At 38.3% G+C, this 25,753-nt stretch overlaps 1 protein-coding gene across 5 annotated transcripts in view; it reads right to left on the bottom strand.

The window, feature by feature from the left end:
- Positions 1 to 25,753, bottom strand: part of GREB1L (GREB1 like retinoic acid receptor coactivator) — a 287,870-nt gene that overhangs the window by 244,314 nt on the left and 17,803 nt on the right. Inside the window, exon 2 of one of the 5 annotated variants that reach the window (XM_063653474.1) lies at positions 11,474 to 11,696. The exons of the other annotated variants lie outside the window; for them this stretch is intronic. The gene's annotated coding sequence lies outside the window, so the exon portion shown is untranslated. The remainder of the gene's footprint in view (positions 1 to 11,473; positions 11,697 to 25,753) is intronic. 5 annotated transcript variants of the gene reach the window in all.

The following is a 25,753-nucleotide window of genomic DNA, read 5'->3' as shown; positions in this document are numbered from 1 at the left end:
GAGGCTAGGTTTTTCTCTGTAGAATCTAACCAGTCCAAGAAGAAATGCTTAACATACTGACAGTAGGTATTCCTCAGTGAAATAGCAAGACATCATGGATTACAGCTTCTTATCAGCTTTATGGGGCACTGCTCTTAAATAAGAGCAGACAACCAGAATTATTAGACAACTGAGAAACATCTCAGACATGGAAAATAGAGAACAAAACAAGCAAACAAAAAGCAACCTGGAGAAAACAGGCTCTGAAGGCAGAAAAAAAAGTGTTTAAACACTTATTTCCTTAATACATTCGAGATGGAAGAGAAGATAATATATGTATTAAACAATAACAAGTAGATATAAATACATATACTTTACTCACAAGTTGAAACCTTATATCTATACAAACAAACCTGCACACAAGTGTTTTTAGCAGCTTTATTTATAATTGCCCAAACTAGAGGCAACCAAGATGTTCTTCAAAAGGTGAATAGGTAAACTGTGGTACATCCACACCATGGAATATTATTCAGTTAAAAAAAAAAAAAAAAAAAAGAAAGGAGATATTAAGCCACAAAAAGACATGGTAGAACCTTAAATGTATATTGCTAAGTGAAGGAAGCCAATCTGAAAAGCCTACCTACTATCTGATTCCAACTATATGACATTCTGGGAACAGGCAAGACTCAAGAGGCAGTAAGAAGACCTGTGGTTGCCCAGGACTTACAGGGAGGGAGAGAAGAATGAACTGGTGGAGCTCAAAGGATTTTTAGCACAACGGTAGAGCACAATCAAACCATTCTGCATGATATGCTAATAGTAACAGATGAAACTATATATGTGTCAAAACCCATACAATGTACAACACAAAGAGTGAACCCTAATATAAACTATATGAACTTTAGTTAATAATGTGTAAATATTCATTCATCAATTGTAACAAATATACTACAGTAATGCAAAATACTAATAATAGAGGAAACTGGAAGAGGGGTTCAAAACAGTATATATGGGAGCCTCTGTACTTTCTGCTTCATTTTTCTGTAAACCTAACACTGCTCTAAAATAGTCTACAAACTAAAAACAAAACAAAAAACAACCAATAAAGTACTGTTTTTTAGAAACCTGCTAAATCAGGACAGCCACAGGTGGCATGCACCTGTAGTCCCAGCTACTCTCACGGCTGGGGTGGGAGGATTGCTTGAGCCCAGGAGTTTGTGTGGTGCATGATGATCGTGCCTGTGAATAACCACTGCACTCCAGCCTGGGCAACATAGCAAGACCCCACCTCTTAAAATGAACACAGCAAGACCCCATTTCTTTAAGAAAAAAATTTTAAACCTGCCAAATTCGCAGTGAAATTGGTACTCTTACATTCCGGGGGAATTAAAAATTGGAAGAATCTTTTGGAAAATTATTAAGATATTATGTATCTAAAAGTATAACTTTCAACTGAACTATTTTACTTTCAGAAATCTACCCTAAGGAAAAAGTACAAAGTATGCTGGGAAGGGATCCATAAGTACAGAGTAAAAAACTGGATCTCATTTAAAGTATCCAGTAAATGATAAAGAAATTTAGGTATATAATTAGATGGAATTAGGCTTCCATAAGAAATTATAATAATAACTATTCAGTAACATCACAGAAAAATATTCATGAGAGAAATACTAACTTTAAAAGAAGAATATAAAATTACATATATAATTACAATTATGAAAATAAATGTTTCTGCAAAAAGCTATATGAAGTTGGTGGGATTATAGATGCCCTTTTTCTCTATTTCTCAAATTTTCTAAAATGTAATCTTTTCTTTAAACAAGTAAGGGATTTGAAATGATGAGACAAACTGCATTTTTAGAATGATTTTAATATAAATATTACATTTGGTAATGTCTTAATGATTTTTTTTTACTTTATTGAATGCTTATTTTTACAATAAGATATTTGTCAGGAAAATTAAGAAACATGGAGTTAGCTGTAAATAACACTACTTCATAGGACATGCGTTCAGGTGTACAGGAACTATTGCTATTCTAATGTAACTATTAGACTATTCTAATGTTAATTAGTTTCAAATTTCCAAAAGTCTTGAGTTTTTCTTAATGAAACATTGACATTAAGACAATCTGAATTTTAAAAATAGATAATCAATTGGTTTCTGCACTGAGTTTGGCATACATATCTTTTCCTTATGATTTCTGATTGCTATTTTAGTAATTCAAATCTGGACTCTGAAAACCATAATTTTTCTACACATCTACCACATGACTGGTGTTTTCTTTGTTGCTTATCTTTTAGTCAGTGTTACGAATTGCTCAAGGATTAGTATTCTGACTTCAAAGTATTGAGAACAGTTGATACCAGAACATTTTACACCCAGAACACTTTACACTAAGTGCTCTTAATACCACCAAGTACCAAAAATTCAGGTACTAAGCAAAAGTGTGCTAAATGTTAAATGTAAAATTCCCAATGTTTACCACTAAACTTCATATTTTGAGGAGGATGCTGTTGTAACTTTATTTATTTATTTATTTATTTATTTTTGAGATGGAGTCTTGCTCTTGTTGCCCAGGCTGGAGTGCAATGGCACGATCTCGGCTCACTGAAACCTCTGCCTCCCAGGTTCAAGCGATTCTCCTGCCTCACCCTCCCAAGTAGCTGGGATTACAGGCGCCTGCCACCACGCCCGGCTAATTTTTATATTTTTAGTAGAGACGGGGTTTCACCATGTTGGCCAGGCTGGTCTCGAACTCCCGACTTCAGGTGATCTACCCGCCTCAGCCTCCCAAAGTGCTGGGACTACAGGCATGAGCCACTGTGCCCAGCCTTGTTGTAACTTTAATATCCTTCAATCTGTAAGCCTAAATGGCTTCAACACTAAATAAAAAGTCACTTGTCATGGCTAGACCCATTTCGACAGGCCTCATGAGTTTTTGTTGTGTTTTATCAGCAGGCCCTAGAGTAAGGAGAACATTTTTGGCACTTTCTTGCTTTCACTCTTCTTCCTTACTTCCATTCTCTCACACATTCATTGAGCAAACTCAATGTACCGGACACTGAAGATACGGAGATAAAAAATGAGATCCCTGCCCTCAAGAACCTCAAAATAGAATTGGGCAGACAGACAAGTCACAGAGCATTATGGTCTGGTGGCTCATGCGGTATGACAGGGTGCAGCATGGCATGGTGTGGATGGCATGACAGGGGTGACAGGGAGTTGAGTTTTGACTATGTTCAGTTTGAGATCACATTAGAACATCTAGGCATGCAGATCTCCTAGTAGGCACTTGATGAAGGAGTTTACACAAAGGCCTAGGCTGGGAGTAGAGATTTACAAATCATTAGTACAAAGGTCATGGGATTGCCTAGGAAGAAGGTGAGAAAAGGGGCTAAGGATTGAAATTCTACTTAAGAGACAGGAAAATGAGTAAGAGCATGCAAACCAGCTGAAGAAAAACATAAGTGGGAAACTAAAAGAGAACAATATCAACAAAGAAAATGAAGCACATTTTAAGAATGAGGCAAAAGCCAACTCTTATCACAAGCACAAAGGAATCCAAGAAGGATGAAAAGGGTACCCCTAGCATGGCAACTTGGCCAGGGCACCTGCACAAGCCTCACAGGAGGCTAAATCTTATGACATAGCCAGGAACTGGTAACAAGTGGACAGCCTGTATTCAAAAGGCTGGGCTGGGCCAGGCGTGGTGGCTCAAGCCTGTAATCCCAGCACTTTGGGAGGCCGAGGCGGGCGGATCACAAGGTCAGGAGATTGAGACCATCCTGGCTAACACGGTGAAACCCCATCTCTACTAAAAATACAAAAAATTGGCCGGGCGTGGTGGTGGGCGCCTGTAGTCCCAGCTACCCGGGAGGCTGAGGCAGGAGAATGGCGTGAACCCGGGAGGCGGAGCTTGCAGTGGGCCAAGATCGCGCCACTGCACTCCAGGCTGGGTGACAGAGCAAGATTCCGTTAAAAAAAAAAAAAAAAAAAAAAAAAGGCTGGGCTGTAAAGGGAAGGAGAGCCGTGTAGGACAATTGGTGAGAAATGGAGGATCCAAAGACGTATCAAAAAAGCTTCCTTTCTTCCTTTTCTTTCTTTCCTTCTTTCTCCCCACCTCATCTCCCTCTCTCTTCCTTCTTTCCTTCCTTCTTCCCTTTCTTCCTTTCCTTTTTTTAATAGAAAGACTAGAAATGAACTAATTTATAAGCTAAAGAAAACATTTTACAGATAAAATGTTTACAATACAGCAGAAGGAAGGTGTCACACAAGTGGATTCCTCACTCTGAGGAATGAGACAAGGTTAAGCTCCAGGACTTACTACATGAAGGCCTCCATTTTCTCTGTGCAGTAAAAGGCAAGTTCATTTTCAGAGAGCTGGAAAGGATGGTGGAACAGGCATGCTGATGTGAGAGAAGTAAGGTTAGGCTGGCCAACCTTTAGAGGTAACTGGAGAGGAGCTTATTTGGAATCATGTAAGATTTCAGGGCAGCATTCCCAGCCCAGGGGAGAGACTGTGAATGTACAACGGGTGGGAATGAACCACCCATTTCCTAGGTTGTGTGAATTTCTTCAATAAAAGTCAACAACCTGAGTGCAAGAGCAAAGAAGAATAAATGGTTGGAGAGTTAGGTATTGATGAAGGTCAGAGAATGGGGAATGGGTCTTAAAAACACCGAGGCCTCCGGGACAGGTTTACCACGGAAGAGGTGGTGTCGCAGAAGGTCAGGGTAGAAAGATAGGTCGATTGAGGACTGATCCAATGGGAATAAATGCATAAGAGAGGACAGGTCTTGTGTAGGCATTCCCATGTAAAAACCTGACCCAAGACAAGTTCAAGATAAAACAGAATGAAAGTGAGGAATGAACCTCAAGAGCCCAACTGGTCCATTCTCCTGAAGCTAAACAGAACCACTGAAAACCATCCCAAAGAGAAGAGACTCTACATTGTCTTCCAAGACCACCAACAGTGGATTTTCCTTTATATAAGAGGTCAGGAAACTGAGACTAAACATTGCTGGTTTTGACGTCACATTCAACTCCATCCCTGTAGCTCAAATGCAGTCACAGACAATACGCAAGTGAACAAGCATGGCCATGTTTCAATAAAACTTTATTTTCAAAATAAGACATGGACTGGATTTGGTCTAGGATGAGTTTGTCAACTTCTGCCCTAGATCCCTTTCTCTTGAGGTATTTGTTCTTTTAAAATTGATTGTAAGAATGCTTTATATGCAGAGAATATTAACATTTTATTTTATTATTTTATTTTATTTGAGACAGAGTCTCGGTCTGTCATCCAGGCTGGAGTGCAGTGGTGCAATCTCAGCTCACTGCAACCTCTGCCTCCCAGGTTCAAGTGATTCCCCTGCCTCAGCCTTCCGAGTAGCTAGGATTACAGGCGAGCACCACTACGCCCACGCCCAGCTAATTTTGCATTTTTAGTAGAGATGAGATTTCACTATGTTGGCCAAGCTTTTTGTTTATTATATATACTGCTACTGCACTTCAGCCTGGGCAAAAGAAGAAGACCCCAGCTCTAAAAAAATAAATAATTTTTTTTTTTTTTTAGAGAGAGACGGAGTCTCGCTCTGTCACCCAGGCCGGACTGCAGTGGCGCTATCTCGGCTCACTGTAAGCTCCGCCTCCCGGGTTCACGCCATTCTCCTGCCTCAGCCTCCCGAGTAGCTGGGACTACAGGCGCCCACCACCGCGCCTTGCTAATTTTTTGTATTTTTAGTAGAGACGGGGTTTCATCGTGTTAGCCAAAATGGTCTCGATCTCCTGACCTCATGATCCGCCCGCCTCGGCCTCCCAAAGTGCTGGGATTACAGACGTGAGCCACCGCGCCCAGCCAAAAATTTTAAAATAACATACTTGTAACAAAAATATTTTTCCCCACTTATTCAAATCTATTTCCTACATTTCTCTCAACCTAGTTTAGTTTCTCTCCTTCCCTTTATGAAATATAACCAACATTTTTATTTATTTATTTATTTAGAGACAGAGTCTCACTCTGTCACCAGGCTGGAGTGCGGTGGTGCAATCTTTGCTCACTGCAACCTTGACCTCCTGGGTTCAAGCTATTCTCCTGCCTCAGCCTCCTGAGTAGCTGGGATTACAGGCGTGTGCCACCATGCCCAGCTAATTTTTGTATTTTTAGTAGAGATGGGGTTTCACCATGTTAGCCAGGATGGTCTCGATCTCCTGACCTCGTGATCCACCCACCTCGGCCTCTCAAAGTGCTGGGATTACAGGCATGAGCCACCAAGCCCAGCCTATTTTATTTTTTTCATTGTTATTACAAGTGTGGTATTTAAAAATTTTTTAAATTAATTATTATTATTTTTTTTAGAGATGGGGTCTTGCTCTGTTGCCCAGGTTGGAGTGCAGTGGTGCACTCATAGTTCACTGCAGCCTTGAATTCCTGGGCTTAAGCGATCCTCCCACATCAGCCTCCCAAGTAGCTGGGACTATGGGTGCACTCCACCAGGCCTGCCTAGTTTTTTTGTAGAGACAGGGTTTCACCATGTCACCCAGGCTGGTCTCAAACTCTTAAGCTCAAGTGATCTGCCCACCTCAGCCTCTCAAAGTGCCAGGATTACAGGCATGTGTCATTGTGCCTGGCCAGTATTTTTAATTGAAAAATAAAAACTAAATAAATTAGCCGGGCATGGTGGTACATGTCTGTGGTCGCAGCTACTCAGGAGGCTGAGGTGGGAGAATCGCTTGAGCCTGGGAAGTGGAGACTGCAGTGAGCTGTGATCATGCCACTGGACTCCAGCCTGGGCAACAGAGTGAGACCCAGTCTCAAAAAATAGAAATAAAAATTGTGTTGTTTGTGTGTATGTGTGTATATATATATATATTTTATATATATATATATACTTGGTATTTGCTATGATCTGAATGTTTGTGTCACTCCAAAATTCATATGTTGAAATCCTAACCCCCAAGGTGATGGTTTTAGGAGTTAGGTTTTTGGGAGGTAATCAGGTCATAAGGTTATATCCCTCATGAATGAAATTAGTGACCTTATAAAAGAGACCCCAGAGAGCTCCACTGCCCCCTCTACCATGTGAGGATACAGCTAGAAGGCATCATCTATGAATTGAGAAATGGGCCCTTACCAGATACCAAATCTATTGGTGCCTTGATCTTGGACTTCCAAGCCTCTAGAATTGTAAGAAATAAATATTTGTTGTTTATAAGCCATCCAGTTTGTGGTATTTTTGTTATAGCAACCAAAATGGACTAAGACAGTATTTACATATCTTATTCTAAAATATTTTATGATGGCTAAAATGTTTATTACACATTTTCATCTAAAATGGTAAGTTTTTCTTTTCATTTTTTTTAATCACATGCACAAATGCATTAAAGTAAAGGTCCAGTGGCCTTACCATGGTCTGGGAGGCCCATGCTTACGTCTCCACCTGTCCTGTCCCTCCAGCTGATGGCCCTAGCCTTCTTTCTCAGTTCCTCCCATGTGTCAAGCACTTTCTCTTCGCACCTTCAAACATTCTGAAGTGCTCTTTCCCCTACTCTCCATTGTGCTTTGTCTCAATCTTCCTCTTCATCTCAACATAGAAAACCTCTTCAAAAACTTTCTTAAATCTCCAAGACAAATCATGAACTCCTAGTTAGTCTAACGTTTTCTAGCCCTCATCCCAACTAATAAAATCATTTAATTATATAATTACAGATTAGGGTGTCTATTAGTATCTTCTATTTGCACAGGAACTCACTGAATGTTGGTTGAATTAATGAATAGAAAATTAAAATAAGTATGACAAATATTACTAATAAAAGAAAAATCTCATTTATTCTCCACAGATGTGAAATATAAGGCCACTCAAACTGAACAGCATACTTAATATATTTATGAAAAAAATTTAAGATCTTCACCTCATAATCACTTGAATAGAACTAGATGTGACAAAATATTACTACATATGTTAATTATTTATGAGCAGCTAGTCCAAATTATCATTATCATTTATGCTACAAAATTTTGCTTTTTTTTTTTTTTTTTTTTGAGATGGAGTCTCATTCTGTCACCCAGGCTGGAGTGCAGTGGCACAATCTCAGCTCACTGCAACCTCCGCCTCCCGGGTTCAAGCAATTCTCCCTGCCTCAGCCTCCCAAGTAGCTGGGATTACAGGCACCCGCAACCACACCGAGTTAATTTTTGTATTTTTAGTAGAGATGGGGTTTCTCCATGTTGGCCATGCTGGTCTCAAACTCCTCCTGACCTCAGGTGACCCACCCGCCTCAAGCCTCCCAAAGTGTTGGGATTACAGGCATGAGCCACTGTACCCAGCCTGCCAGAGAAAAGCATTTTTATAAAAATTATATAAATAAAAATTTTCATCAATTTAAAACTAGCTTTCTCTCTTTTTAGTCTGAAGTTTTACTATTGTCAATACATGCATTTATCTATTTAGACATTAATTCAATTACATCTTTTTTTAATTATCTTCTTGGCATTAGGCCCTGGTGATTAAAAGATGAACTGTACATAGTCTTCACCCTCTGAGATTTGAGCCAAGTGAGATGTATTCCAACCAGTTATTACAGCTAAGGGGTAGCCCGGCACAGAAGTAAATGCAGTGAGCTGCTTATTGTCTGGAGAGGTCAAGGAAGGTGTTTTGGAAATAACGTGCTTGAGGCTGCCTCATATTTTAACTGTTGATAAAGAGGAAAAGTAGGTGAAATATCTTTAAGAAATATCAAAAAATTATAAGTCCATTTATAACTTCTTATGAAAGCCATTTTTTACATTTGTAAAAAAATACCTTTATCCATTTTGTCAACTGTCTTCAGTGACAACTAGATTTCACTCAACTGCAGTGTGGCAGAGGCTGGCTAGATGCACAGCAAACCCACTTCCTCTCCCTGGAGACAAGGTCGAACATTTCCTAGCTCTGATAATGGAACGTGGCTGATGTGAAGGCCAAGACAGTTAAGAATTGTTTGCCTTCCCTATGTGCTCTCTTCCTTCCACAGCAATCTTGGAGTCTAGAATTGGAAGACAGTAGTGGAACAAGATGAAAGGACCTGGATCCCTGAGTGATGGCAAGGAGAAGTGCCTCACCGTGTCAGACTACAGCATGAGCAAGTAATTAAGCCACTGGAATTTTAAGGATGTGTGCTACAGCAGTTAGCTTATCCTAATGAATCAGTCCATTGTGAGGGTAGTGTGCAGTCAATCATAATTTTAAAGAACATAATGAATGACAGATATTCTTAGTCCTGTTTTTAGTATCTACCCCCACTTCTTTGCTAACAGGACTCCAGTTTTGTTTGGGGTGCCAATTTGCACAGCTTTAAGGGAAGATTTTGGTTGGTCTAAACTCATCATGAGAATTCTGTTCCCCACCCTTTTAGCCTCCCCTGTAGTGAGGGATGGTCATGCAGCCTAGTTCTAGCTAAGAAACCTAATGGAAAGTCCACTGCAGGGATTTCTGGGAAAGGTTTTCCTTCCCTGATAAAAGAAACCTGCATGGCTGGTATCATCCCTTTTTCCCCTCTCCTTAACTTAAACAGCAACCTGCATGAGTGGGGGCTACATTCTGAACTAACATAATAAATGCATTCTTTTTTTTTTTTTTTGAGACAGGGTCTTGCTGTCACACAGGCTGGAATGCAGTGGCAAGACTATAGCTCACTGCAGCCTCAAACTCCTGGGCCCAAGGTATCCTCCCACCTCAGCCTCCCAAGTACCTGGGACTACAGGTGCATGCTACCATGCCTGGCTATTTTTTTTTTTAGCTTTTTGTAGAGACAGAGTCTCACTGTGTTGCCTAGGGTGGTATCAAATTCCTGGCCTCAAGCGGTCCTTCTGCCTTGGCCTCTCAACGCGCTAGGATTACAGGCGAGAGCCACCATGTCCAGTCAATAAATGAATTCTGAACTAACATGACAATACACTCATGCCATAAATTTGTGGGGTGATATGGGACATGCATGAAAGAAGAGTGCATGCCCCATCTAAAGACATCCAAAGATTTTTTTAATTTAAATATTAAAATGACAAAACAAAGGCCTCAATGGGCCCAAAACCACTCAGTTCATGAAATTTGAAATATAAACGTCTGTTATATACTGTTAAATAACAGTCACACTTCATTGTTTGTCATCATCTACTGAATACAGAACATGTGTCTCTCATACTTTCTTAATGTGTTTCCTTTAAATCAATATGATGTACTGGCTAATAGTTCAGGCTTTGAAATCAGGCTGCCTGGATTCAAATCCCAGCTCTGGCACTTACTGTGTGAACTCAAGTGTAGTGTACTAGACTTCTACCTGTTTTTTATTACTAAGATGGAGATAATCATAGCATATATGTCTAAGAATGGTGATAAGGATGAAATGACACAATCAATACAATGTACTCAGTCGAGTGCTTGGCACACAATGCTCAATAAATATAAGCAGTTATTTTTATTACTTCCAAATTTCACCAGAGAGCTTCAAGTAGTGAAATAACCCATTGAGAAAGTCCTTGCTGACTATGTGTGTAAGAGTACTTTATGTTCAGGGACTCCTGATGAGTAAACTAAAGAATAATTAAGGTTTCCTGGCAGCCTGTGGACTCCTTGGATTTTAGGCAGGGTTAAAACAACATCACAGCTAAGTTGTTTTAAGTAAAGGATTAGTCAATGACTAAGCGTCAAGGGCAGGATGAGAGAGGACACTCGAAGAGTGGGTGTGTGCCCTCTCCTATTCCTATGAACTCTTACACCCTGGGCTTATGGTATCTGGGGCCTGGCTCTAGACATGATGAGAAAGAGATAAAAGCCAAGGAATAGCCACAGATGATAATCCTAACAGCGCAGGCAGCCAGGCTTCCCTCCTACCACTCCATCCACCTTCCCCATGATTCTCCAAAATGATTATTTGCCCTAACAAGGATTAAGGTCCATGTTTTTCTGCCTCTACATCTCTGCTCATGCAACTCTCTTCCCTAAAAAACCCATCAGCCCATCTCTGCCTATGAAACACTATTTGTTTCTCAGAGTTAAGCATAAATGCCCCCCTTTTCAAGATAGCATCTCTAGTTTTCCCACTCAAATAGTCTTCCTGAAATTTCTGAACGTCTGTTGAACTTCATTCCAAAACATTTTTAGAGTACCTATTATGACCCTGGAATTATTCTATGTGCTGAGCAAACACAACCTTGACTCTGGGAATGGTTCAATGGCTATAATAAATTAAATTTATGTGTACCTTTAGTCTTCCCCCACAAGATGTGCACTGGCTTATAGTAAGAGATATACATCATGTAACAAAATAGGAAAAGAAAGTTCAGGTCCAGGAGATACAAGAAATCAAATATACTAAACAATAGACGTAGAGTTCAGCATCAAATTTAACTCTAACTTTCCTAGGGAACAGGAACTAAAGGGGGAACACAACAGTCTCTTATCAACACAGAAGAGGATGCATACCAGCTCCTCAGGACAAACAAAACTTATTCCTTACCTTAAGGTATAATTTCTCACTTGGGATATTCCAGAGGTTTCAACCAATTACATTTCAGCTTAAAAATTGCTAAAACAATTTTTCTTCAGGCATTGAGGCCCCAGGCATGAGTATGGTCAGCTTCAGAGAAGGCTAACCTCCAGGGTCCTCTACTATAGCAAAAGGTCTGACTGGACCCCAATGAGATCAGTGGAATTGCCAACACCAACTCCTGCAGGCAGACCTGGAAGATGATCAAAGATGGGCTGATCATCCTCAAGCCCGTGACTGTCCATTCCCAGTCTCGATACCGGAAAAACACTTTGGCCCGCCACAAGGGCAGGCAATTCTCAAATGCCCAAGACGGTAACCAACATAAGGAGTATGAGAATTCTGCACTGGCTGCTCAGAAGGTACTGTGAACCTAAGAGGATGGACCACCACTAGCATCACATCCCATACTGGAAGGTGAAGGGGAGCATGTTCAAAAACAAGCATTAGGCCAGGCACAGTAGCTTATGCCTATAATCTCAGCACCCTGGGAGGCCGAGGCTGGCAGACCACCTGAGGTCACGAGTTCAAGACTAGCCTGGTCAACATAGCAAAACCCCATCTCTACTAAAAATACAAAAATTAGGCCGGGCACAGTGGCTCATGCTTGTAATCCCAGCACTTTGGGAGGCCAAGTCGGGAGAATCACCTGAGGTTGGGAGTTCGAGATCAGCCTGACCAACATAGAGAAACTCCATCTCTACTAAAAATGCAAAATTAGCTAGGCATGGTGGTGCATGCCTGTAATCCCAGCTACTCGTAAGGCTGAGGCAGGAGTATCGCTTGAATCTGGGAGGTGGAGGTTGCGGTGAGCCAAGATCACGCCATCGTACTCCAGCCTGGGCAACAAGAGCGAAACTCCATCTCAAAACAAAAAAAATGAGCCAGGAGTGGTGGCGGGCGCCTATAATTCCAGCTACTCCAGAGGCTGAGGCAGGAGAATCACTTAAACCCGGGAAGCAGAGGTTGCAGTGAGCTGAGATTGTGCCATTGCACCCCAGCCTAGGTGAAAATAGCAAAACTCCATCTCAAAAAAAAAAAAAAGAAAGAAAGAAAAAGAAAAAAAAGCAGATTTTCATGGGACACATCCAAAAGCTGAAGGCAGACAAAGCCCACAAGAAGCTCCTGGCTGACCAGGCTGAGGCCCACAGGTCTGAGACCAAAGAAGCATGCAAGCTCCCTGATAAGAGGCTCCAGGCCAAGGAGGGGAGCATCAAGACTCTGTCCAAAGAGGAAGAGACCAATAAATAAAGTTCACCCCTTCCTTATCTGCACATAGTGATCTTAGCAGTTATATAGATCAGTCATTCAGTAAAACACCCAATCATTCGATATTGGGTATTACATTGTCGTTAGTAAACTTTTTTTCTTTTTTTGCCCGCCAAAACAAAAAACTGCTAAGTCAGAGGCAGGTACAATATGCCATAGGATAAAAATAAGTTCACTAAATTTCACACTACTTAAATGTACATAAGAACTATTATTTGTTAATAACAATAAAGACTATAATGTTATATTGAAGGGTAACTTAACCAGAACACGATCTTAAAACTCTTTTTCAGAATTAAACAGCTGAAATAGTATTCAAGAATTTAAACAAATGTCAATCACAGTACAACAAAAACATATATCCTATAGAGATGAAATGTAATATTTCAGTCAAATAATAAAAGTATAGTCATTTTTTCATCTCCCTATATTGGACTTTACCTTGTCATAAGTAAATAATTCACTCTCACTTAAATTGGGTCTGATGGGAGTTCAGCTAAATAGGAGAACAGCTTTTCTTTCCCGGAGAGATGGTACACTCAGGGTGTAGTTGGGTACTGCATTAGGGATGCTGCCTTCCACATCCAATTTCTTTCAAGAACACTAGTCCCACTCTTTCAACGACTACATACTTTTATTTCAATGTCTCTCCATCATCTCAACCTTAATCTAAAATCAAATTCATCATTTCCATCCCCAAAACACTGACTTCTGTCTTTCCTATTACTGTTAATGGCAACATCTTTCTCCCAGGAAACTGGGCTTGAAAACGTAGAGTTATCAGTCTCTCATCCCTCTCCCCTGACTCCAAAATTCAATCAGCAATCATGTATCTCTTTTCCTTTTATTTTTTGAGTCTCTTTTTTTTCTCTTTTATTTCCAACACTAATATTCAGGTTCACGTGCACCCATATGTATGCAATAGCTTAAAGTTGCCGTTCTAAAATACAACACTGTCACATTCCTGTTAAGAAATGTCTGGTAGTTGGCCATTTGTCTGTCACCTTTTGAGAAATGCCTATTCAGATCTTTTGCCCACTTTTTAACCAGATTATTTGGTTTTTTGCTGTTGAGTTCCTTGTATATTCCAGTCACTAGTGCCTTGTTGAATATAGTTTGCAAATATTTTCTTCCATGCTACAAGTCATCTTTTCACTCTGTTGATATTTTTCCCTGGCTATGCTGAAGTTTTTTAGTTTAATATAGTTCCATTGGTCTGTTTTTGGTTTTATTGCCCATGCTGTTGGAGTCTTAGCCATAAAATTGTTGCCTAGACTCAATGTTCTGAAGCATTTCCCTTGTTTTCTTCTAATAGTTTTATAATTTTGGGTCTTATGTTTAAGTCTTTAATCCACTTTGAGTGGACTTTTGTATACAGCCAACAACTATATGAAAAAATGATCAACATCACCAATCATCAGGGAAATGCAAGTCAGAACCACAATGAGATATCATCTCTACTCAGTTGGAATGGCTACCATGAAAAAGACAAAAAAAAAAAAAAAAAAAAAACAAATGCTGGTGAGGAAGCAAAGAAAAAGGAACTCTTATATATAGTTGGTGTAAATTAGTACAACCATCACATAAGTTAGTACAGCCATTATGGAAAACAGTATGGGTGTTCTCAAAAAAATTAAAAATAGAACTACTATAGAATCCAATGATTGCATTACTGGGTATATATTCAAAGGAAAGGAAAGCGGTATAAAAGGATATCTGCACCCCCATGTTTACTGAAGCACTACTCACAATAGTCAAGATATGGAATAAACCTAAATGTCCATCAACAGATAAATGAATAAAGAAAATGTGGTATATACAGTGAAATACTATTCAGCTATAAAAAAAAAAAATGAAATCCTGTCTTTGGTGGCAACATGGATGAGCCTGGAGGATATGATGTTAAGTGAAATAAGCCAGGCACAGAAAGATAAATACTCATGTATTCTCACTCATATATGGGAGCTAAAAATAAAAAATGTTGAGCTTACAGAAGTAGAGCAGAATTGTAGATAATAGAGGAAGGGAAGGGTGAGGGGAGGGGAAGGACAGGGGAGGTAGTTTAATGGATACAAAATTACAGCTAGATTAGAGGAATAAGTTCTGATGTCCTGTAGAACCTTAGGGAGAATATGGTTAACTATAATTTATGTGTTCAAAAAACTAAAAGAGAATTCTGTTTATAATACAAAAAAATTATGTTTGAGGTGATAGATATGCTAATTACCCTGATTTGACCATTACACATTGTATACATGTATTGAAATGTTCTGTATCCCATAAATATGTACAATTATTATGTGTCAACTAAAAATGAAAGAAAAAAAAAAAGAAACTTTCAGTGGGCCCTTGTTACTCATTTTATGTAGGCTGCACTTCAGATCCTGGACTTCATTGACTCCATAACATGGTCTTAACCTAACAGCTTTACTCCAAATCAACGTCTTATTTCCTTCACTTTCATCTCAGTCTACCCGCCATCCCTGTATTCACTTTCAGCGTTCAACGATGATAAACTACTCTCTTTACCTCTTCCCTATTAATCCAAATTCAATTCTTCAAGGCTTAGGTGCAATCCCACCTTGTAAACAAAGTTTTCTTAGACTTTTCCACCCTTTGCTTAACTCATAGTACTAACTGCCATCTACCCAGGTCATTCAACAACTATTTTGATATAGCTTTGTGATACCACTATTTTGTCTTACAGAATTTACATTCTCTCTTGTGGTGTGCATGTGAATTTGTATCTTATCTTCCGAACTAAAACATAAGTTCCTTATGCTTCTTTTTTGTCCCCACAGTGCTTGGCACCTAGTAGGCACTTAAGTATATCACAGAATTTGGGAGGAGAACCTTCAATGTCATCAATGTCCACTTCCACCCAGGATGGGAATCCCTGTGACATTCCTTGTGACATTCCTCGCAGCCCATCCTCCAGCCTTTGTTGAACAAGTGACACTTCCCAGATACATCACAAGATAGCATGTTACACTGTTAAGAGCACTAGCTCATAGATAGGTTTTCATCAATCTCCAAAGTACCAAACGATATGTTCAATATATTTTCCTAAATGCATGTACATACACAGAATATCTCAGGAAGGGTATACTAGAAATGGAGTTATCTCTGGTTAGGGGATTTGGGTGACTGGGAAACAGGTGTAGAATGCAATCTAATTTTCATTATTAGACTCTTTAATATATATAACAGTAAAGTAAAATATGTTTTTAAGTTCTTTCTTGTTGTATGTTTTATCTTCATCTGTGAAATTTTTATCCTAATCCTACCTATTTCTGATCTCTAGAGATGCTTGGTATAAATCAAGTATGCTGACTAATTAATTGATAAACATGTTAATGAACTGTTGCTAAGAATCATATAAATATGTATATACAACTGAGTTTTTATTAAAGCCCTAAAAGTATTAATAACATATTCTTTTAAGTGAGTTAAAAATTTGTTCCAGTATGCTTAAACAATCCTTTTTTTTCCTTACTATTACACCATTTCCAAATCAGTTGTCTTCATTGGTTTATTTCCTCTTCTGACTCTCATGTCTTGTTTTAATTAATTTTTTCCATAGGCCTTGTATTTTCATTCCTACTGGCAGAAAGCACTTGTTGCCTAAGGCATTAAAGTGTTATCTTGTATACTACATGAGCAGCTCTACAATGTTCTTGACACCTGTAGTGCCCTCTTATTGCATAAAGCCATAAGACATGTTCAGTAGCTTTAAGGATACATAAATAATTCCCAGAATTGGGCATAATCCCCAAATTATAAAACATCTTTGAGAAGAAAGACCATTCCTAAATATTGTAAAAAATTTATGGAATGAATAAAGATATCCTCCTCCTTTACCATTATGAATAGGCGATTATACTGGGAATCAAACAGCCTATGCTCTAATCCTGGCTCTTTAAGTATCTCTGGGGCCCCAATTTCTTCTCCATCAGTAAAACAGACATGAGTATTAGACTAATTTTGAGATCCCTTTGCAATCTAGTTTTCTGTTTATGACATCTTCATCCCAGAAAGTACCCAGGCATTATGGTACACATATTAATAATTAGCATTTATAACTACTCACCTAATGAAAAGTAACCCTTTTCCTGGGGTATGGCAAGGCTTCTTTAGTGCTGGAATCATTTACTGGCTCCAGACATTCTTCTTGTCACTTACCAACAATGAACAACTTGTACAGAGATCTTCACAAGCCTATTTGTGTTTTCAGATATGACCAATCTCCTCATTTGAACTCTAAGAGACTGACACCAGGGCCGGGCACAGTGGCTCACACCTGTAATTCCAGCACTTTGGGAGGCTGACCAGGAGTTCAAGACCAGCCCGGGCAACACAGCAAAACCCCATCTCTACAAAAAAATACAAAAATTAGCCAGGCGTGGTGGGTGCACCTGTAGTCCTAGCCACTCAGGAGGCTGCAGTGGGAGAATCACTTGAGCCTAGGAGGCAGAAGTTTCAGTGAGCCAATATTGTGCCACTGCACTCCAGCCTGGGCAAGAGAGTGAAACCTTGCCTGAAAAAACATATATATATATATATATATATATATAGACATCATGAAACTTGTTCCTAAACTCGCCTGACTTTGTAGAGGAACAGGGGACTTCAAGCAAGAAGAACTATGATTCCCATCTATGGTGTGTACTATAATTGGTAATTCCTCTGAAAGTACCATTAATAAACTTCAGCTTGATTCCATAAGTACTTCTTTAGTGTCTACTTGGCACAAGGCAATGTGCCAGAAGCTGGCACAAACACTTCTCTCTTTCCCACCCAAGACAAAGGCAGGAAATATGAAAGGCCTTCTATGGGTGAAAGTGCTGCTTTTGATTCTTCTGTGCTCATCAAGCACCTGCCTACCCCTATCAAGTCTACCACCGTTACTAGATTCCAATCGTGCATCTGGAAGAACTTTCCTGTAATTCATATCCTTTAGTCCTAGTTCTCAATATCATGAGAACCAACTGAAATCAGGGGGCAAAAGACCCTGAAGTCAAGGCTGACAATGTGATCCTCTTATAACATATTCCCCTATTTGCACTTGGAATATCTGGAAATCTCCTCACTTCACCATTCTACTGTGCCTCAGTTTCTTATTTGTATGGAGAATCCTGATTTCCATGTTAAATTTTTTAGCTATTAGGCTCTCTGGGAGCAATGTTCACTTTTTCAGACGAAGCAGTATTCTGGCATCCTGGGCAAAAAAAAAAAAAAAGAGCTTGGGGTGGGACTGGCTTATCACAACTCTCTGTCATTTCTACTATTTCTTAAGGGCAGAAAGCAAAAGCAGAAAAAAAATTCCTGCAAATACCTTCCCTTATCATCATTTATGATTGGATGGGGTCATAAGGCAATCAAGCAAGTGCTTCTTGCAGTCATTTCTCTATCAACAGGTATTTACTGAGCCCCTACATCTGTGCTAGGATCTGAGGAATCCAAAAGCAAAAACAATGAAGACATTGTTCCTACTCTCTGTAACTTCAGGATGTAATGGGGAGGTGGGGTTTCTCAAAAAGCCCAATTAAGAATAGCTAAATGTGGCTGGGCACAGTGGCTCATGCCTGTAATCCCAGCACTTTGGGAGGCCGAGGCAGGTAGATTACCTGAGGTCAGGAGTTCCAGACCAGTCTGGCCAATATGGTGAAACCCAGTGTCTACTAAAAATACAAAAATTAGCTGGGTGTGGTGTCATGCATCTGTAATCCCAGCTACTCAGGAGGCTGAGGCAGGAGAATCACTTGAACCCAGGAGGCAGAGGTTGCAGTGAGCCAAGATCATGCCATTGCAGTCCACCCTGGGGGCTCTGTCTCAAAAAAAAAAAAAAAAAAAAAAAAGAGGCCGAGGTGGGCGGATCACGAGGCCAGGAGTTTGAGACCAACCTGGCCAACATAGTGAAAACCCGTCTCTACTAAAAATACAAAGATGAGCCGGGTGTGGTGACACACGCACGTAGTCCCAGCTAGTCAGCAGGCTGAGGTGGGAGAATCGCTTAAACCCAGAAAGTGGAGGTTGCAGTGAGCCAAGACCATGCCATTGCACTCCAGCCTGGGTAACAAAGTGAGACTCCATCTCCAAAAAAACAAACAAACAAACAAACAGCTAAATGTCAGATTATCTGATACTGACAATAAGAGAAGAAATAAATCACACAATCTTAGAACTGTAGGAAATCCAGGAGGCCATCTAACTCAACCTTTCCTCAAAAGCAGAAATCTTCCAACATCCTTGCCAGGGTCATTAATGTTCTGCTTTAATGTGGAACTCACATCTCACAAAGCAGTTCATTTAATTTTTCGAAGTCTCTTATTGCTAGAACATTTTATTGTAATTTGAACCCAAACTCTCTCACTTATTATTCTATACAGCAGTGTTTTTCAAAACTTTATTTTTTAAAGCATGCAATGTGTTTTTAAAAGAAATAGTAGGCACAAACACAATACATAAAGCAGTTAAAAGTGGAACTCTTCAGTTGGCAGCCGCAGGGGGCACTCAGCATGTCCACTCGTCTCTGGCTCTTCTCTACCTCCCTGCAGCCCAAGTCTCCCCACAAAATCCCTGAAGCTCTGCACAGCACAATTTGAAACCACTACCTTAAAGCTGATTAGAGTAAATCTAATTCCAGCTGCATATGTCAGTCCTTGAAGACAGATACCTTGTCTCTCTTTAAATCTTTTCTAGATTAAACTTGCCCATTTCAAATGATCTATTCCATCCGTTATTTTCCCTTTGTATCTCCCCCATCCTAATCATTCTCCTCCTAAAAATGTTGAAACCCTATTTGAACACAGTTCTTTCGATACTGTAACCAGCTGAGGATACAGCCTCTCTTGACTATCTTCTGGACACCAGCAGCTGAAGAGGGCTTAGTGAATGGAGAAAGACCTGAGCCAGACCTTGAGACATATAGGATTTAATAAGTAGAGGTGAGAAAAGATAAAATTCCAGGCTGGAAAACTAGCATGAACAGAGATACAGAAATTAAAACAAGGGCCTCCAGATACATTTTTAATACTTTTCTTCCAGATCCTTACGGGTTTTTTTCCATTCAGCCAGCTGCCCACTCTCTTAATTATTTCTTGGAAGAAAATTAAGCCAGATCTTATCTCCATGAACATAGGCTTTTACTGTGTTGCTGTGTTGGGGCCAAATTAGTGACATGATCTGATCAATACTAAAATTAAGTCATTTCAATATTACAGTCATTGCTACAGGGAAAAGAGTATTTAATGAAGATGTTTGATAAGCCCGTTAAAAAAAAAAAAAAAAGAAAAACTGTGTCATCTTCCAAATGAGTCAACATCATGGCAAGAGGATTCATAAAGGTTATAACACTATTGAGAAGCATCCCTGAAGAGTCTCAGTTCTAAAGCCAACCCAAAGAACACCTTGTCTCCACAAAATAATCTTTTGCTTATCACTTATCAAACCACAGGTTTGATATGTGCCCCAAATAGACTGTAAAAACAACAGCATTTCAATATAGGTGAGTGCTAATCTATCAAGACAAATCTTCCTGTAAAAACAAATATCAAAAAAACAATGGTTTCAATAAATATGCCCATCACAGTCCATTTTTTCAGGCTACTTGATTTTACCATTTACAGATAGGAATTCAAGCTCGTCAGTTTTTTATGTAATTTGGTTTTTCATTCAGGAAGGAAGATCTTAAAGACAGTATAGTTCACTATATACCTTTTTCCTATAAGATATATTCTTTACTGATTATATGAATATGTACTATTTCACCTTACAAGAATGGGAATTTCATACACACAGCATCACAAAGTTGGGAAAGTGAACTTGTCCTAAATTTTAATGTGTTATGAATTTAACAATTTTAAGGCATTAAAAAAAACTGATCTTACTAGCATTCAGGGTATTTGATTCAGACATTTTATTTCCATTATTTTCTCTTTTTCCTTCATCTCAAAAGGAGATAATCTGAATTGCTCTAATCTGAAAAACAACAATAAGTGTAGCAAATACTTGACAATGAAGATGGAAAGCCTCTAAAAATCTGTTACCTTAGTAACAGCAAGAATGTGGAAGAATAAGAATACACTGTCAGGACATCATTTCAGTTTCTACAGATTTGAGGCCTAAATACAGTCAGCTTTCATTAGCTTTTTGTTTTTCCCAGCAGGTCCTTGGACTTTGAAACAAAACCTGAATGACAGCTATGAGCAATTCCAGCCTGGCTCCTGATTAGCTATGCCAAACAAAACAACTCTCTGCAGTGTAAACTTTCCAGGCATCTGCAACCAAGCTTCTGCAGAGACTATAATTCCTCAGTGAGATTTGAAGGAGAGTCAGAGGTTGGGGGGCGTGGGGCGGGGGTGAAGGGTGACCAGGAGGGGGGAGGGGGAGAAAGGATAAGACCTTCCCCTCTACCTCGAACTAGTTCCCTGAACTAGTTTCGGATTAAAGCAGGGGGAAAATAAAGTAGAACTTGTCTTGGTCTTGTTGTTGTTGTAGCTTTTAACTCTGGCTTATTTTACAGTTTAATTAACCAATCCTCTAAATCTGAGTATTCTATTCCAATGAACATCCATGACACCCTTAATATCAGTGTATCCAAACTACTCATGCATTTAAAGCAAATAAGCAATTCTGAGACCTTATTAGCATCGAATAGAGTAAGGAGTAGATTAAAGTGATCCAAAAGAGAAGAGGAACAACAATTATGAGTGGATACTGCCCTATATGGATGCAAACTAAGATTTTGTGTCATTTGTTGTCATCGTTTTTTTTTTTTTTTTTTCTGGATGCAGATCTAAAATTAATTACACTAAATAACAGCGAACTGTGCTGTGTGGTCCCATCTGCTACGTAATTAGATCCCTAAGGAACTAACTATTAAGCTTTTTTCTTGTGATCAGGCCCTTTGATTCTACCTAAACAACATACCTTTATCTACACAAATGAATTATAGGTTAGATCTCAAAGCAGTTTATTTTGCTCAGATGCTTGATTTTGAAGTTATCAGTGGTTTCAGAGAAAATTCTGCACTGGGGAGTCACAAGGCAACTCAACTGTAAAGAGATGAGAATTAAACTAAAAGGTAGACAAAATCTGCCAACAATCTTCCTATGACTTCAGACGTAAAAATGATTGTTTTTGTATTTCTTTGTCATACAACAAATTGGTAGCAGTGAAGGTTGTTCTTGTCTTCTGAAAAATGACACTTAACTACTCTCTGATCTCTATTGCTTGAGATAACCTACAAAAACTGATGACTGACTGACTTAGAATGCTAGGTGAGAGACCCCTACTTCTCTAGTCAATAACCATTTATTAAACAGTGTCACAGTGAGTAGGTAGCATTTAAAGTAAGGAGTAGCTCTACCACCCTAAAATGTAATTTGCAGATATATGACGACAGATGTCACAAAAAATTTACCATTTACATAACCATATCATAAAAGTCTAACTTAGATTTAGGACAACATTAAACTTAAGTCATTGAAGACTCAAATGGAAAATTCAAGTTCAGACTTAAGAAAAGATTCTATATAAAGATTTATCAAAAATCACGATCAGGGAGATATTAATTTTGGAAACTAAAGACAAGGAGATTTCAATGTTTAAGACAGGTAGTACAAAACTAGAAAACTACATGTCCAATTATTTTATTCAATTTGTCTGTAATCTCAGCACAGAAACTACAGAAAACAACCTTAAGGCTATTTTTGTAATGGATGAAGACAAGGATAGTGACCTACCAACAAATGAAAACCCTTCAATATAAGTCTGTGCTTGCAATCCCAAACCAAACGTGCTGATTCAGCACAAAGTCATCAATGGAGTTCTTATCTTTTCAAGGAACAATCCATTGTCTGGCTGAAACAAAGGGCAGTGCACAGGAAATCAGCCAAATCTGGGCCAGATGGCCACTGATTCAAGTTTCATTCTCCCCATCCCCCACCTTCCCTGGCACTGCAAAAAAAGATCCAGGCAGCATTTTCAGTCACCAGGTAATAATCTGCATGTGGGGTATAAACCTTTTACAATTACATATACTCCCCACCTCAACACCATGTAATTTGTTAAAGCAGAATGTCCTTATAAAATGTTTAATAAGGAAGTTCTATAAAGCAATTCTTGAAAATACCCCTGTAAGCCCATCGTTTCTTAGGCATGGCATGAAGTTTTAGCAGATGAAATGATTAAAAATATTCATACTAACTGGTTCTCATCTATTGTTTTTCTCAAACCATGACACAAACTAGAAATGAACCCAGAGAAAACTGCTTTACCATGGCCATTTCCATGGGTTGATATCACTGGCCCATTGCCTTGCAAAGAACTTCTAGGTTTTGTAACCTAGAAACACTTTGTACAATTACAATGACAAACTACCAATACAAGTAATTATAATAATGATGAATACTAATTTCCAAATCATGTTAAGAAACATAAAATTTTTGTTACAAAATTATCTGTCTTAAACTAACTGGGCTTTGATGCAAATGAGGTAGAACATGCTTTCTGTGTGAAAAAACAGAAACAACTGTTTGGGAAGGCAAAAGTGTAACCAAGCAAAAGCATCTCTAAGCACCTAATCTTATAAAGAATTTTATGAAGTATTTACGTACTCCATCTGGGATGAGAAAAGCCCAACCACATAAGTAACCCCATAAGGTCTGTCATTCAAAACAGAGAAAGAATTCTAGTTTTTAAAGTTCATTTTCTCCAAGCCTCAGAAGTTAAGAGGAATGGCAGGGAAGTTGGAGACGGAGCAAAAAAAAAGATCTGTGTTTGAAAGGAGGGGTACTGTTACTACCCCTAAGAATGATGCTAATAACTCCTGTTCTCAAGGAAATCACCCCTACATATTATTCTGGAATCACGGAGTAAACAGGAGAAAAACGCTCATGGATTTTCATAAAAACCAGTGTGTCTGACCGTCTGTCATAGAATCTGTAAATCAGTATACTGCCATAAATACACAATTCGCATCCTTACTGGTTACTATAAAACTCAATTTTAAATTCTAACCAGTAACTATTAATTTAAAGCAAATCATACAGAATTATGTCATACTTAAATCATGGAAACATTTATATTAAAGAATGGCATAAGTAAAAATGTAAGACCTCAAAATGTTCAAAACACTTTTATTTTTCCTAGCTTTATAAAATAAAGGTATTTAGAAAATAAAAAATTAAAACAAAATAAAGGTATTTAGAATAAACAAAAGTCTTTTCTTTGATGGCAACCGTTGACTCTATAGGGGTTGCTTGAGAAATATTTACATTTATGTGGCTTAAGTAAATTTTGTCAACCAACAAATAGCAATTCCTTTAGTAAATTTTATAATCCTTTTTATAATTACTTTGGAAATGTCAATGCAGGAGTAAATTTTATTGGCATGCTACAGTGTCGCTTTTCCAAAATTTACATATAGAAAGGTTAGGGTAGATCAAAGAGGTTTTCTGCCTACTTGTTTGTTTTTTTAACACAAGATAATCACAGGCTGGTAATTAAATGACTAAAGACAAAAATGACTTCAAAATATGCAATCAACAGCAACTCACACAAATGGCCTATTTTATTGTAGGGAAGTAGAAAAGGCTGCTAAAAGCAACAGAAGGTAACCTTGCTTAAGAGAAAATTCATGGTAGCTGACACAATGCCAACAACAGCTATGAAATAAAGCAAAATTACAGAGCTTCAAATCTTGACCTGTTTTAAAGAGAATAGCAGTAAGCAGAAGCTTCCTTAAAAACTTGTCCTCAAGAATTGCTCCTGGAAGTTTATTTATAATTACAGTATCAGACTAAGTGTAAGACTAAATTTTAATCAGTGGTTAAGAATATATTCAAGCCAGCAACTGTGTGTTGGAAAAATACATATATAGTCTAAATATATACATAGTATATAGATATGTATGTGTCATACATACGTCAATGTGTTTCTGCTAACGTTAGTAATCTTTTTCACAGCTCAGATTTAATTATTAGAAATGTATTTCCACAACCTGATTTCTCTTTAAAACACCACTGTTTTCCTTTACATAGAACTATAAAATAATACTCAGTATCATACTAGAAACTTTAAAACGAAGTAATTGAGTATTGGCTGTTTAATAGGTTTTTTTTCTTTAGTATAAAACCGATTTTAGTATTCATGAAAAAAAGAAAATGACTATTCAAATTAAAATTCTGTACCTTCTGAGCTCAACTTTAGAGTCTCTAAGATAAATTTACATTTAAATGAAACACACACAATGGCAGCTGGACTATCATAACCACCCCACACACATTAATGTTTTCAGAGATTTAAATCTCTAATTCTTAGGAGAAAGAAAATTGTGACTATACAACTATTTTTAATCAGTCAACTTAATACATAATTTTAATTAGATTTATATGTTAATGCTTTAAATGTAAGAGTTAAGGGAAAAGTATTTCTGAACACCTAAGTCAAAATAGAATTACTACTAACAAAAGTCAACTCGGAACAGACGGTCCTTTGCATGGTAAGTCTCTGGAAAACAAGCTACTGTGAGGAGCTAAAATTTAGCAGGCTAACTTAAGATTTTTAGTGGATCCTAATATAAAGGACTAACAGTTTAAACCTAAAATATAATTGTACAAGGAATAAGTTCTAATTAATCTTTCAGTCTCTTTCCTTTTTTTCACTCCTTAATATGTATCTTCTTTTCTCTGATGGTCCACAAATCAGGTAGAAAATTTAATTTCATTCAATTAAAAGGAAATGTATTTAAAAATAACATACTTATGGTAAATATTTTTTCTATTGTTTTTTAATACTGCTCATGATGAGAAACATATCAAGGACCAAATTAGAGTACACACAGCTTTCAGTGATATAAAATTGCTGAAAATCCAAATTTCTAAAAAGTGAACTTATAAGAAAATGCTTTAAGATCTATGTTTCAAATATTTATTTCTCAATATAATCTACATCAGTAGAATAGTTATGTACTAATTA

The sequence above is a fragment of the Pongo pygmaeus genome, chromosome 17 (assembly GCF_028885625.2).
Source record: "Pongo pygmaeus isolate AG05252 chromosome 17, NHGRI_mPonPyg2-v2.0_pri, whole genome shotgun sequence".
NCBI lineage: Eukaryota > Metazoa > Chordata > Mammalia > Primates > Hominidae > Pongo > Pongo pygmaeus.
This window is presented reverse-complemented; position numbering and strand designations above follow the sequence as displayed.